Source organism: Opisthorchis viverrini (assembly GCF_000715545.1).
Source record: "Opisthorchis viverrini unplaced genomic scaffold opera_v5_150, whole genome shotgun sequence".
NCBI lineage: Eukaryota > Metazoa > Platyhelminthes > Trematoda > Opisthorchiida > Opisthorchiidae > Opisthorchis > Opisthorchis viverrini.
In genome coordinates this window covers 170,023-180,984 of record NW_008751806.1, presented here as the reverse complement: position 1 = coordinate 180,984, position 10,962 = coordinate 170,023, and positions in this window count along the sequence as shown.

Sequence of the window (10,962 nt, the reverse complement as noted above, 5' to 3'; positions counted from 1 at the left end):
GTCTTGGAGGGCGCCTGCTGCATTTGTTGTACACCCATTCGTAACGCAAAATAGCGTTGGTGCTTCGATTACTGGATGAACGCACAAATAGCACAAAGTTATCCTTCATGTATTCATTTAAGGTCTTCTCAAATGCCGTGAAGGATGAAAATGATACACCCACAAATTTCTCAGCGAAAGCCACTTCCGAAGCCATAGCAGACGAAGTTCAAAGCTGAATGTGCGCCAATAATTTTCAAAAGCGATCGATTAAAACAAATCGCAAAAAATGACGGCAGATGAGGGTTTTTCAGTCTGAGCATATATGCAAAGAAGTGCAACATTTGGCGTTAAAGTTTTTATTTCACCCGCAGGGGTTTTGCAGAAAAATTCATTGTGCTTCGAGCCACTGGCGTGTAAAGCACAAATCAAACTTAAGCATATTGTTGCATTCCGTGCTTTTTCCCCCTAGAATACACATGCGAACCTCACTCAGAAAATAGTTGGATAATGTTCGCACGCGTCATAGCCCTGAAACGTAACAAATTCGGTGAGTTTGTTCAGAGTTTCCTCACAACACAGTTTTTGGGAAGAGCGCTTCCCGTCCATCGAAATGAATAAAGAGAACTTGAACTGCGTAATACTGATGATAGTATGCAACTCTCTGGATGACCTCCAATCTCTGATATGCACTACTAGACAGTGAATGGCGCAGCATTACGATATAACTGCATGTTGACTAATGACACGACAATATCATTCTCATCGGAAATGACCGCGCCTCTTATTTCGAAAACGTCATCAAGCCAGCCACATTTGAGGGAAATAAGATCAACTAAAGCCAGTCGTCATGATAACAATATGCGCTTTCGCCTACCATGACAACATATTGTAATCATAATAATCGTGCGACGATGCTCACGAGGCCCCAACTGTGCAAGGCAACTGAATCCAATGGCCAACGATAGCCCATCATACTTATGACTGTAAGCAATGCTATGCTGCTTTGCTCGCAGCAACACTCGGGCTCTTTCACATGGTCGCAGCTGATCATAAAGCTCCAACTATAAATGATGGCCTGATCAAACGACTACCGACGCTCCTTCTATCCATACATGTTGTCCATCTCTGTTGATGCAGGCCACAGGCCAGAAGGAGTGTGTAACAGCCAAACATGGCGTCCGAATCAGGTATTGCCGAAGGTCGAAGTTTGGGAAGGCGAGGATGTGGGCCGGAATCAGTGAAGCCTGGTGAGTCTAAAGAGATATTGGATAGGATAAAAAGCATTATTGAAGTGAACAAGCATATCGTTTGCCACAATTAGGGTGGTGACACCAGATGAGGAAATGTGACAGGAAACGGTAAATTTTTACTTAGTTGACCGGCGATCCAGCACTGGTTGAGTTTGCTAAGATGATACTATTATTATATTATTATTATTATGATATTATTATAGTACCCAAAATCTAGAGCCAGCCCTATAAGCACACAAAGCCCTAGTGTGGTTAGGGAAATCGAGACAAAAAGGACCGACAGGACTGGACTTCCGAGGTAACGGACCAGCTTATCTGGAAATTATAACGCGAGTTGCACAGCACCAGAGTCCGGAAGAAAGGGTTAGGGCTAGAGAAATGGTCATCAGTCCTCGAAGCACTGCTATCAGCTTCAAGTTACAGTGGTGGTAGTATTGCATGTTGGCAGTGGAGGGTTAGGAATCTCATTACATATATACATTTCCCATTATGTGCGTCCGCTCCTGGGAGCAGTACGTGGGTGCGTATTTACACTGATGTCTCGACAGTGGGATTCAGCCATCCTATGCATTACGCAACTATGTATACAAACGTAATCTAACGGCAAACAACGAACGTCATACTCATAACTGTACTCATAACTGTTGCCTACCTTGGCTACCGTTTGTAGCTACAGGCGACGCTGATTATTAGGCCGTAGCTACCCAAGGTATCCTAATCCGGCGTCCAATGTCATCCCACAACTGTGCGCGCTGTCATCGCCGATGACGATGAGGTCTCATTTGTGCGTAATACCCTAATCCAACGGGGCTACCCAAGGTATCCTAATCCAGCGTCCAATGTCATCCCACAACTGTGCGCGCTGTCATCGCCGATGACGATGAGGTCTCATTTGTGCGTAATACCCTAATCCAACGGGAAACGATGGCCCATCCTACCCATAACAGTGGTTGATGTCACCTACTGTGGCTACTTATAGTAACTGTCGGTTCCGTGCACATGCTGGTAGCTGACCATAATGCCCCAGCTGTGTATAGTTGCCTAATCCAACGACCAGGGGCGGTCCTCATCTGTCGAGCTACAATCAAAACGAACACAACTTCGAATGTACAGAAGACGCTCCACCAATTCGTGAGCCTTTCCTTGGACAGTAAGTGCCATGTTTAGTGATTGCATGTCCAGGGCAATGCTTCGCGAACTGGTGACCATATCTCTTACACCCACCTTCTCTCTTGGATTATGGTGCTGTCGAAGCACCTAATAAGATCCAAATAGAAAGTCTATCATCTCGGACTCCCCACTCCCATCAGAACTTACATGCCCGATCCCCCTAACAACATCACCTCTCTGTGCGCTTATAACGCTTTGCTCTAGATCTATTGTGCCAGCAACTATTCCCCTCCTTCTCTCGCCCACTGGTTCCATTAACTACAAATACGTGCAAGCTCTCTACCTGACCCAAGCTATCTCCATGACATGTTCATTTCAATCTGCTGAATTTTCCGTTCGGATTTAACTATACCTGTGTGTCTGTGCCTCCCGCGAAATTCGGTAACTTTCTATGCAGTTCGTGTTCCGGCTAATGTGTTGCCATCATCTCACTCGTCCACTAAATCATTTTGCCCGGCCCCACAACAGCGATACCAGTGAGTTTGTACAGTTTCAACCTACACCCTGTTAATGGGATTCCCATCACCACCCACCCACTTCCCTAATCCCCCTACTTCATTATCCACACTTACGCTTTTCGTGACCCTGGCCGTGAGCCCGAAAGTCCAAGCCCACGAGACCTCAGCGGTGGTTTTAGGTTTTAGTTCAATTTGACCGGATGGATGACGCTAACTCGGCTGCTTCACCAGATCCGATGTTCAGGTTCTCCATTTTTAGCCGTTACACCTTTCTTGTCATGTGTCAGGCAGGAAGCCCCTTGTTTCGCCCTCGCTCACCTCCTTGTTTGCCCGCTACCTTCAAATCCTGATGATCCAATCTTGATCAATAGTCTCTCCAAAAACGCAGAGTAATTGTGTTTTCGCCGTTTTACGGATGATCCGACGCCCGGTATAGTGGTGACCATGCCCACATCGGATGATGCCCTTCCCCTATGACGCTGTCCCTTTTCCGTCCGCTCTGTATCCACAATCCCCGTCGGTCAGGCTTTTATTCCGATTGTAACATTATGAACATGCCTAACGGTATGCCACCCACAAGCTAAGAATATTATTATTGTACTATAATATAACATATAAGCAAAATCAACCCACGCTCGACTGCTTATCTACTAAGTACAACTCTACCCCTACCCTGTCTCATTTAATCAATCTTTGTCATCAAACCCATTGCGGTAAACTCTAAGTTTTCTTCTCTGTACCATTGCACGTTATAATAATAATAATACAGTAAGCTGTCTATCCTATCGTCCTGCTCAACTGTTATCCGCGCCACATGGCTCGTGGTCTGCATTCATAGCGATCACTCGCCAGACCTGAAAACTACCTGGTATCTTGCATCGACTTCGTTTTACCCCTGCGGATTCCTTTGACCGGATGAAAAACCTAGCTGCTCATAGAATTCCACATTCTAGAACAACTACCGCAAACGTGACGTGCGTTGCGCGGCTGTCCAGAAACCGAACTATGTCAGTGCGATGATGGCACGGCACTGGCATACATAGTGTGATAGCTCACCTACAAATATTCACTTCCTACTCTTGACTGTACCCATTCGTTCGATTACCGGCAACTAGGAGCGAACTCATACTAGGGATATGATGCTCCGTAGGTAGAATTGTAACGTCAGCGGTTGTCACCTACATATCGTGACTGCTAGGCCCGTGCTTATGTGCGGCGCTGATTATGAGGCCTCATCTATGCAAGGTATCCTAATCCAATGGCCAAAGATGGCCCCTCATATTCGATAATGTATAATGATAATAATGTTTATTCCCAACTTGTGGATGGCATACCGTTAGGCATTGCCATAGTGTAACAATCAGATTAAAAGCATGACCGACGGTGATTGTGGATACAAAGCGGACGGAAAAGGGACAGCGTCATAGGGGAAGGGCATCATCCGATGTGTGCATGGTCACCACTATACCGGCACGGGCGAGAAAACACAATTACTATACATTTTGGAGAGACTATTTATCAAGATTGGATCATCGGGATTTGAAGGCGGCGGGCAAATAAGGAGGCAAGGGAGGGAAAAACAAGCGGCATTGATAACGCCTTGATAATGCGCTCGCCATGAATTCACGAAAACTGTTGGCGAATTGCGTTTTTAATCGTTAGCATCGCCGATACAATCGTAATTGATAGCCGCTCCAGTTCCCTTTTTCGGATGTTCAACTTCACTAGACAAGGATTATGAAAATGAAAGTGCACAAGCAATCAATCTTCGGGAACAGAATTTTTGCATCTCAATGTGATGATAATTTATTTTCCTAATTACCTAGTGCTTCATAGACATGAACGCAGCCATAGATGGATCTTCGAGGTCAATGCGTGGGCAATCAGACAGTATTCCCGTCATCCAGGGATTCAAAAGCAAGGTCTACAAACCTTTGCTTGTAATTAGGCCTCAAATTACCGGTCTCTATTCACTTCGAAGTTGGACGGAATTGTTTTACTGCAGCTGCCTTACGAGGCGCGCTCGGCTGGGCCTCCTTGGACTCATCGATGTCGACATCAAAGGAAGCTGTTTTGGCTGACCGGTCGATAGGCCTAAGGCTGCGTTTGCGCGACGGACCGGCAACTAAGGGAACTAGTCTATTTGATACGCGCGCACGCACCTGGTGGACGCATCTGAAGATTTTCTCTACAATGGGCAAGTCTCGTTGCCGCAACAATAACGGTGATGCGGAAGTCAATCTTGCGGACATCAGTAATCGGCAGGATCGGTTGTCTGGCCGCAGAGACCACAGGCAACAGCGTCCTTCGGCGTAGAACCATACCTTGGCTGGGCACGTTTGTCATACAACACAGGAGGCTGACTGTCCTGTGCGCTGGTTGAATTTTGACGCAACGCCAGTTGCGTCTGGACAGTCAAATGCTTCAAGCATTTAGCAGCCTTACGTGGTTCCAACGGCTTTAGTTTGCCAAACACCCGTTCCAGCTGCTTGCGCGAACATTTTACTGACGATGACTGTGGTTCTACAACCGGAGGTAGAGGCGTGCCTTCTTCTTGTAGGTTGCGATCGCCAAACCGCCGTTGATGGATTGGAAATTGACCTAGGCACTGTATGTTTGATTAATCGACTCAAGGCAGGGGAGTGAGTGGCGTCTAAATACCGAGAATTGGTGTACACAGGGCGGCCCCATAGATTAGTGAAAGGTACGCGTGCGGGTTTCGGCCGAGGTGTTAACCACCTGAGAGCATTTTGGAGTTTGTACCACAAACTGACCGTTATCAACAACGGTTTTCCCACCTTGAAGTGAGCTGTCTGACATTATATCAGATTTGATGTGCGCGTTCCAATGTGCCTGAGAAATTGATCGGCGGCGTGTGTAGTCATCGGAGAGGCCACATGTAGAGAGTAGCTGTCTCCCTCGCAAATTTCTCGGTGGTCACGGCGATAAGTGGTGTGCATCTCATATCCGCTCATTGAGCATTCGCTGTGATGAGAAACCTTCTGGATGGCGTGCTCCAGGCCGTCGGCATGATGCACGCGCCTCTCGAAACGCCCGTCGGCGTTCTCCAGGCGGTTACTGGTCACATTCCAAAAATGTTCCACTCCGCGCTGTCCACGGATGGCCCAATTCCAAGTGATGTTCAGCCAGTGGACAGTCAAATAGGAGACAAGCATGGGGTCGGTTCTCCGCTGAATCTGCAAATCGTGGCGAAACCTAGGTGAATAATGTTCAGCGCACAGTCACTTATTCGGCTGCGTTATTGGGGCGAGTCATGCGGCGAAATATCTGCCGGCGGCGGTTAGAAATTTTCTGCCAAAATTACATCGACGCAATGAAACGTACATGCTTTTGGATGGCTTGCAGTACGTAAAAATAGCACAGCATTATATCGCAGCCAAACACAGCTCTGGAAGCCCGCATTTGCGAAGTCACTTTGTCCAGGACAAAAGTCTTGACTGAATACTGTTCACCCATCATATATTTGGACAAGCAGAACAGCTTACGCAAGGGCGCAAAATGCTCCCTTTTAACGAAGACGTACATTACGGCCGATTGATGCCCACAACATCGTCACAAGAAATGTATATACCTTGTACTTTAACACTCAACGTCAGGGTCTCCAAAATTATTTACCCAAGACGGTTGATCCCGTGCGTAGCATAAGGGTTTACTACGTCAGATAAACGTCGAAACAGTGCGATCTGCTGCGTTCTGGAAAAGCGACTGTTGCTAAAGCTGCCACCCTATCACTCAACCAAAGGTACGCGACCACACGCTTAAAGTTTCACTATGATGGATGACATGTCATCTAAGGAACCAAATAAAAAGTGACCACCGGCTTACTCAACAACGGGGGCCAACATTTAACGTATTGCCTAATATCCAACAACGGAGCACCATATTTCAAAAGAGTACTATACTCTTTAATTCATCATTTCCGGGCGCCGGTTGGGGGTGAGCCTGTCAAAAACAAACTTGCTGCGTGGATTGCTATGCTCCATGTGGTAGGAAGTAACCATCAAGTAGCCATGGTAGTGGCGAACATGAAATCTTGCTGGACGGGGAGCACAACTTATGCTATCGGGTACATGCAATTAATGTTTAACTTACTAGGTGCGACGAATTTCACGGCCATGATTTCGTTTTCGGGGGCGTCTGCTACAACGGTAGAACGCTTTTTCTTATAAAAGTAGCAAACTGTTGCTCTTTTGGAGTTTATGTGGATCAAAACCACAAAATTGTTGGCCGTGTGCTCTTTCAAGGCGATTCCGAATGCACTGAAGGAGAAAAAGCATGAATGGGCGAGTTTCTATAACAAACTATCCACGATATTCACGGACAGAACGTGCTCAGCCGCCGCTGACCAGAAGCATACCCAAGTTATTTTCGCCGAAACTATAGAGTTTTCAAAGTGGGACTTAAACGGGGGCTTAATCTTATCTACTTACACCTGGTGACATGCTACTCGCAGCAATTTTTTTAAGTGAGCAAAATTTCAAGATCACGGACCGTCACCGATTTGCATTCTGCTACCGGTTCACGTGATGTAAAAAACGAAATCACACTTCAGCATGTTTCGTGCTCTTCGGTGTTCAATAGGGATGAAAAACAACTAAAGAAAATATCGGATGCAAATGCTACTCTGGCATTTGCTAGATTTATAATCCTCGGATTTAACGAATGAGATGATTTTGTTCGGCGGACCTGGTCACAACACAATTTCCCATGAACCTCAACCTCTATTGGGTAAAACATTGTTACATAACACCGTGAATTGCGCAGTGGCGACGCGAGAGCCATCTCCAGGGGTGATCCACTTTCCCGGATATCCACAACTAGTCTGCGGAAAACATAGCGTCACGAGATAGCTACAGGTATCATTGCTATTATGAATATGACGCTGTATAGTTGGTGACCGCCATAAAGCGTTCGCCATGATAACGGTAGCTATTGTCACCCCTACCGACTACTTATCGTTACTGCTGGGTCCCTGCCCATACCGTCTCAGGTGTGATGAAGTCCACTTCGTTAATGCCCACTGTTTACGTCACCGTCCCTTTTCCAGGAAATTTACATTATTCACAACCCCCATCAGTTATGCTCTTATTCTGACTGTAATAGTATGATCATGCCTGACGGAATGCTACCCACTAGTTGGGAATAAATATTATTGTTATTGTTATTATCATGTGCGACGCTGATTATGGGGCCTCACTTATCCACGGCAGCCCGACCCTATGGCCAACGACGGTTTTTCCTATCTATAACTATGTGCGATGCAGCTTATCTCTGCTGTCTATGGTAGACACCAGTCCGATGTCTACGCGGGCCGATAAAAATGAGGTCCTTATCTAACGGCCATCGACGGCCCCCGTACTCTTAACTGTTGTCGATATCGCCTACCTTAGCTACTTATCGTAATTGCAGGGCCTCTGTCTATGTGCAACGCTGAGTATGAAGCTCCGCGCTGAATCCGCCTGATATTATAGAGGCAAACCCGCCACTTGCTCAATTAGTTCAATCAACGATGATGATGATGAAGTCCTGTGTACATCGATGATTCAGTAGCGGGATTTGGCAACCATATGCATTATTGGGCGGACTAAAGTTAAAGCATAAGAGGAGTGTATACTCTTTAGTCGTAAGATCACGTGTTGTAGACTTGAGCCTTAGTATCCAAGGTCCACATGCGTCCTCAAACTTGCACAAATGGGTGCAGCCGTTGCTAAGACCTAGTGTGTAGGCGGGTGCCTGATTTCACATTCGCCCGTTTAGAGCACTAAATCTCAACTTCACTCAATTACTGCTTTCTGATATCGATACAACGTAGCTGAATAAGATCGACAGCTCGGTCTTCACCATCACATACTCAACCACATCAGCAATCTAACCAACAGGGGTTACCCTTTCGGGCTTAATGCAGTTCATCAGTCATGTTAAAGTACTGTAATCCAACTTCACTTCTGAAATCATACCGACCATATTCGAATAAATAATCTGGTAAGGCAGGCAAACCAGATGCGATCCAACTGTCAAAGGTTATAATCTAGCTGGAGGCTGCAAGGACATATTCGTCAGCGGAACCCCCAGTTCACAACGGAAAAACTGCTGTCTAAATATCGTTTTACGGATTTGACAACACCAGCTCACACGATCTGCGGTTTTGAGACCACCGTTGTCAAACACCTGAAAATGCCTTGGTTCCGCTTCTCAAACAGGCTAGCTCCCACGGATGCACAACGGAACAGCACGTTTTGCACCCTGGTATTCACTAGTGGTTCAAATTAGCAAATGTGACCCGAACATTATAGGTTGGTACGTTGGCCTCAACTGTCACACTACAATCAAACCTAACACAACTTCGAATGTATATAAAACGCTGCACCACACTGCACCTCCTGCGATCTCACATAAACATTGTTCTACCTCTGAGGATTCCCTCGGTCAACCCAAAATATGCCCCTCCACACAGAATTGCAAATCTCAGCCCAATCACCTCTAAATTGACTTCAATTACGGGGATTTCCAAAGTATTTCAGTGAAATGATGGCATGGCACTGCTATACTCAATTTGATAGCACGCCCTTAACTATGCTTTCCATTCTCTTGACTGTACCCTACCGCCCACTTGTCCCGGTGCGTGCAGCTGCGAACAAACTCACTTTATTCTAACCTGGTGATTATGCCCGACGGTACGCCACCCATCTGTCATGACTAAACATCATTGCGATAACGTGACACTTTGTGGGTACAAAGTACACATCACTGGATAGAGTGACTTCAGTTAGTTCTCCAAAAACCCCTGCGCCTTTTCCTTCTCTTCGAAGGTGAGAACAATGTCTGCATACTCCAGATCGACAAGGTTTTTGCCAGATCTGTAAAAACCGGGTTCAGAAGCAATTTCAGCGTCTACCTCATTATCTCGTCGATCACTAAATTAAGTATGAATGGGGAGAGAGCCACTCCGACGGACTCCGCTTTGTATGCAGAAGCTTTTGGTGCTCCCCATATCTTTTCGTAACAGAGCCGCCCCCTCCGCAACTCATCTTCATGCAAAAGACTGCACGATTGACAACCCTCCTTCAACTGCATGCCCTCTCCTCAAAATATACTCCTTTCCCATGATGAACCTCATAATGCGCCTTCTGCGATGAAGTAAGGGAAAACTAAAGTGGAAGCAACTTTTGTCAGACCCCCGTGTTTCCGGCTTGAGCTTACCCTGATTGTGAAATATATCCCGAAAAATCCCCCTATGAATTGAAAAATCCATTGATGGATGCTCAAAAGTTGCTGACAGAAACTCAGCGAGTACATGGGATATGTCAGTGGCAACTGGTTTTGCAAAGATCCACGCTTTTTATTAGGCCGTAACAGCTCTATTCTGTGGTCAGCTCACTATACGAGCACGCAGCACAACCAGATAACTGATATCATGTCTCTGCAAGCTCTGAGCTACCTAAGTGGCGCACAATCTGGCCAATGCACGTCCCTCATAATCACAAATGCCAACGCCAGTTTGCATCGACCGCATTCCTATTATATGCACCCATATATCGATTATCGTTTTTGAAACCAGGCAGCGTTGCCACATTGAAGCAGTTAAGAATTGTGAAAACTTTTGACTCTTGTCTCTTTTCGGGCGGCATTCTGGCTCACAGCAAAGTGCTATCTAGCAGACCTTTTGGACACTCTTCCATTTCGTGTCCTTAATAGAGACTCGGCCGTCTTATCGCCTCGTTTGAGGGGTAGCAGTGAACGATCATGAACCCTCGATGGACCCAAGAATATTCTAGCTACAATAGCAACCTTAACGGCTCATCCAAGACGTTCATGTACGAAGCTGTCCATGAACACAAGTATGGCGTCGCGATGACGTTACCGCGACTGCCATATCCAGTCTGATGGCTTGCCCAAAGTTCACTATGTCTCCAATAGTTCCACGACGGGGTGTTACCCACATGACCGTATCAGTCCGTTTAATTTGGGAGCTGTGGCCATCTTGTTGTGCCGTCTGCTTGTTCTCATGCCCAATAGTTCATTCAACGGCACCACTGGTGGCTCGGTATATTCGTGAGGATCGAACCTCGCCAATAACCAGA